The 5,449-nt window shown below is 39.1% G+C and overlaps 1 long non-coding RNA gene across 1 annotated transcript, besides 1 other annotated feature; it reads right to left on the reverse strand.

The window, feature by feature from the left end:
* The first annotated feature begins 2,126 nt into the window (after window positions 1-2,126).
* Window positions 2,127-5,449: part of a mobile genetic element that runs on past the window's edge.
* Su(Ste):CR42407 lies at window positions 2,634-4,092 on the reverse strand. Its single transcript, NR_026601.1, has one exon. It is a non-coding gene; the product is annotated as a Su(Ste):CR42407 (long non-coding RNA).

The following is a 5,449-nucleotide window of genomic DNA, read 5'->3' on the forward strand; positions in this document are numbered from 1 at the left end:
CACAGGAGGGTCATTTAAATTAATAAGAAGAAAAAAACAACAATTAAATAGTGCCAAATTGAGGTTAAGTTTGCGGAGAGTCATAGAGTGATTGGTAGTCCGAAATGGACATTGAATTTAAATTAAAGCGATTTTAAATTTATCTAAATTCCAAATTTGTGCGGAAAGAAAAAAAAAACCGCTAAATATTTGACCTAACCTGTACTCGAATGTATTAATTCCCGAGCCGCCATTTTTGAGAGTAGAATGTAAGAAGTTAAGTTTTCATGATGTACTTTAGGGTTAACAATAAGCTGTAAAAAGTATGAGTACTCGAGTAAGCGACTCAGTCATGTCCTTTTTCGACTTTTCTCTTACATTTAAATTGAATTCTCATTAGTACTTAAAATTTTTATATAGTACGTAAGCTAATCTAAGTTAAACATTTTTTTTTGGTTAGAAGAGTTCATTTTCCGAGAGTGCTCCCTTTGTATTTTCGAATAAGAAGTTATGAAAGTTTATACGCAGACGTGTAAATAAATTATACCTCCTCCAAGCATTGGTAGAAAATGCCACACTTTCGTTTCAGCTCATCTGCGCCGGGAGATCGATCTTTCGCCGAGGAGTGAAAAGTTGGGTGAGTTTAAGTTATACAACTTTAATTTTATTATTATATTTTGATGGAGTACCGAGTATTATCTGTTCTTATACACACTGCTAATAAATAGTTGATCCTAATTGAGTGGCAAAACCAGCCAATTGAATTAAAAAAAAAAGGGAAAAAGAAAAATCTAGTCGAATTTACCCACAGCCCACTCTCAAACAGAAAAAAAATCTTTCTCTTTAAAATTTCTGTATAACAATAAACAAAAAAAATATCTCATGGCACAAGATTAGAAAGAAAACTCACACTATAAAATATAGAAGATTTAGATAAATGTTTTGTTCATTTTTTTAAATATCTTTGGTAGCTAGTAACTTCAACCCGTTAATTATAACATTCTTGAATAAAGGCATACGCCTTTATTTTCTGATTTCGCAACCAAGAAAAACCTTGTTCTAGATTCTCTCAGCTTACTCTTGAATGTATTTGCGTAATTACTTGCTTCCTTTAGTATGTACTTATTTTTAGCTATAAACCTTGTTATTAATTTTTAAGCAACATTGAATACCGAAAATATACATTTCTAAAAACCTAAACACTGACTCGGCTGATGTTTCTCCAGACGTAGGGTGCTAAAGGGACCACTAGAGCCGTGCTCTTAAGGAAAGTGGTCTTAGGTAGGATAGGGCAATGCGCGAACACGATTCCATCTGTGTTTCGCAGGCGACAAAATTCTCCACCTTCTTCTCCTTTTCTAGAACTGTCCTCTTCCGAAGATATTAATTTGCTTCCTCCAATTTTATATACTAGCTACTTCATTTTGTTGTTGTTGTAAGCACGCTCAATTTCTTGATCGTATTCATTTTTGTATGTAACGAAGAGGTATCTGTACAAGCAAGACCACCACACCCGACGCCATGAGCTAGAGCCGGTCTATAAAGCGTGCACCCGCGAGTATAGTTACTTTAGTCTTCCATCACTTTCAACAAATGTAATGACGGCTGCGCGGGACCCTTCACAATTCTTCTTCACAATTCTTCTTCACAATTCTTCTTCTTCGTGCAATTTAAACGAACTCATTAAACAATTGCAAACAACTGTCACTAATAGTGGAAAAGATTACCACCAAATGATAGCAGGGCGGGATACTACTATCTCGAACAAATTACCTGCAACGTCAGCCGGATATACATGTTCCAAGTGGCGCGCATCCAGCGGCCGCAACAAACCACAGCCAAAAAACAACTAACACCTACCTGCGATGGCTCCTCAGACTTCCAGTTCAATGTTTTTGCAAAATAATTTCAATTGTAAAATGTAAGCAAACCACGCAATATGATAATGTTACCAGTCCATGTTAGTGTCAAAAACTTATTACGAAAAAAATACTAATTAGGACTAATACTATATTTTTTATAACTATTTAATATTTGTCGGATCTGAACCGCGTCGCCGTAACGTTTTCTGAAGCGTTTAATTCGGGAGCGAGGCATGTCTGTCTTCTTCGGCGATCAAAACTTAATGTGCAGAACAAACGTTGCAACAAAGACACTAGAATAACAAGATGCGTTACGCCATACGATTTTTTGGCACACGATTTTTTCGCCGTGGCTCTAGAGGTGGCTCCAGGCTCTCTCGAATTTTTGTTAGAGATCGAGAGAGCGGAGAGCGCTACAGCGAACAGCTCTTTTCTACGCACACAGTGATAGCAGACAACTGTATGTGTGCACACGTATGCTCATGCATTGTAAATTTGACAAAATATGCCCTTCACCTTAGAAGTTCTTTGACTTTAAATCTATATTATTTTTGATCAATTGGCACCATGCGAAGAATTCTTGTTTTGCATTGCCTTAACGTTATTATTATTTGAAAATAGATTACAAATAGCCAAATCTATGTACATGTTGTCAAAAAAAAAATTTTAAAAATGACTATATAAGAATATTTGTCATTAGAGTATTAATCTTGCGTCGTGTGAAAAATTAATTAGGCAATAATTGTTGAGTGCTTGTGTCCGCACTTCGTGCCTCAAGATATGACCAGAGCAAAGCAACGTTCTTCCAAAAAGGCAATAAAGTGCGTTTAAATTTACGCGCGAAATCAATCTGGAATGTTGGAAATTAACCAAAAACAGCATGGGAAATCAAACTAAAATACGAAGTTGCCAGTATTGAATACTCTACAAAAAGAATTACATAAAAATGATTGAATCAAAATTATAATTTTATTTTAAATTGAAAATAATGTTTTAACCTTCTACTCACTCCTATAATACATCAAACCAGAATTTGTATATTTAAAGTATAATGTTAAATTTGAAATTAAATTATCAAAAAATATTTGATGTAGTCAGGAAAACACTTTTGGAAACTCTTTTAACATTAAATATTAATAAAAAACTGAATTGAATGTTTTATTGATTAATATTATTATTAAACCCAGGTGATTACCACTATTAACGAAAAGTATGCTTTGCTACTCGAATGAGAGCTTGAAATGACCAGCTTGGGCCGAACACTTTGACCAAGTATTTAGGGCAGAGGTGTATGAGGTGTATTAGTAGGTGGTAGCTGGCCATATCAACGCACTGCGGAATCTGTTTAATTGCAACAACAATATATCGGACAAACATTTCTGCTTTCTTTTGTGTGGAGTTAAAAAATCACGTCATCCCTAGAAGAACATTGAAGCGCTTGACTTCGGAATGCCGGAGCGAGGAGGAGGACTAGCTGGCCGAGGATCCGATATTCTTTGGTGAGGACTTGGGCGATTTAAGTGGCATCAAGGCCTTCTGGTGCAACCGAAAGCATAGGGACTGCAAGTTAAGCGCTTTGGTTAGAAAACAACCAGGACTATATTCGGAGAATTTCTTACCGTGGGTCGTCCAGGGGCGGTCTCAAGTTCGGCAGCTGCATTAAGAAGATGCCCGGACAGCAGGGCCCGAACATGGCTGTGTATCAGTTTTAGGATGGAAGTAGTTTTTTCAGCGTGGTCAGTAGATCTTCACCGTTGACTTGCCCCACACATCGCTGAGGCCCACTGGCAGGGTGTTCTTCCTATTACAGGAGATATTCGGACACGATTCAAAGTCTCCTCTCATATACTTTGTATCGGGCGTGAATCATGCCGTACCACTTTTTCTCATCGTCGTAGAACAAGCCCGAAGAACTGTCGAACACCGGCTTCAGGATCACGTCCAGTGTCTGGCTGAAGTACTCCAGGCCCATCTGGTTGAACGTGTCCTGAAAGTAGTTGGTGGGCACGTGGCAGAGGAATTCGTTGCTCCTGATTCCGAGGAACCAATTGATCCAGCTGCTGTTGTTGTTGTTGTTGTTCTGGGTTCAAGATTTTACTGTGACTTGCTATAATTTCTATAGGAAAAATCTAGTTACTTACGGGCTCGACATGTTGCCAGTTCACTCGTTCACAGAAATATGACTTGTAGACTTCAAAGTCATCGTCTTTTTCTTTGAGTTTTTGACACGTGCTAAAAAAGTTGACAGGACCAAAGACACTAGAATAACAAGATGCATACGATCTTTTCTCCGTGGACCTCGAGACCCTCGACCGTTCTTACCGATTCGCTTATTGAATCGCCTGGTCTATGGATTGTTGGATTCAGACGCGTCGATTAGTTGTATTGGAGGAGGGTTAGTACAAGCTGCGATGGAAAGCGAGAAGTTCAAGTCGTTAAGAGGAGAAACTGCGACAGCAGATGGTAATTCTCAACGTAAAGTAGGACTGCTGAAAATATACGTGGAGAACGGTGACTGCAAAAAACTTTTGAAATTTTATGTCGTGCCATCGCTGAAGCCGGATCTCTATTTGGGAATTGAGTAATTTGAAAATAGCCGAAATATTGTCGCCGGAGCCCAAGATACAAACGGTAGTGGATCAGCACGAATTATGCGAAGTTGACAAGGTTAAGTTGGCAAATGTAATCAACTGTTTTCCCTCATTTAGTCAGGAAGGGTTAGGTAAGACTAATTTGGTCTCTCATACGATAATTTGATTGTTGATTTAGATTTCGAATTTTTCCAGTCCAGTGAGTACTCAAAATTAGTAGAGACCGTGAAGGAAAATACCTCGAATTTTCCTGATCTTAGGGTGGAGAACGGGTTTTTATACTGAAAAGCTAAGCACCTGACTGGAGAACAAATGCATGACGAATACGCCTGGAAACTTTGGGTCCCCAAGAATTAGTATCGCAGATTCTGGCACGCGCACACGATAGTCCGTTAGCTGCGAATGGTAGCATTCACAAAACCATAGAAAGAATACGACGATATTATTTCTGGCCCGGTCTCGATTCGGACGTCAGGGCTTATATTAGTGCATGTGAGGTTTGTAAGAGTACTAAATCTCAAAATTTCACTCTCAGACCGCCATTAGGAAAAGCGCCTGAGTCTCAGCGATTCTTCCAGCGTTTGTTCATTGACTTTCTCGGACCGTATCCTAGGTCGAGGAGCGGCAACATAGGTATCTTCATTGTCCTGGATCATTTTTCAAAATACGTGTTCTTGAAACCAGTAAAGAAGATCGATTCCAGTGTCGTCATAAAGTATCTGGAAAACAAATTGTTCTTGACGTTCGGAGTCCTCGAAGTGATACTGTCTGACAATGGTTCCCAATTTCGAGCTAAGACGTTCCAGAAACTGATGGAGCAGTACGGCGTTAAGCACACGCTGACCGCTGTTCACTCGCCGCAGGCAAATGCTTCTGAGCGCGTAAACCGATCGGTAATTGCTGCAATCAGGGCATATCTGAGTCTCGACCAGAAGGATTGGGACGAATTCCTCAGCCGAATATGTTGTGCGCTGAGGTCAGCGGTGCATTCTAGCATTGGTACCAGTCCTTATTATA

Source organism: Drosophila melanogaster, chromosome Y (genome assembly GCF_000001215.4).
Source record: "Drosophila melanogaster chromosome Y".
Taxonomy (NCBI): Eukaryota; Metazoa; Arthropoda; class Insecta; order Diptera; family Drosophilidae; genus Drosophila; species Drosophila melanogaster.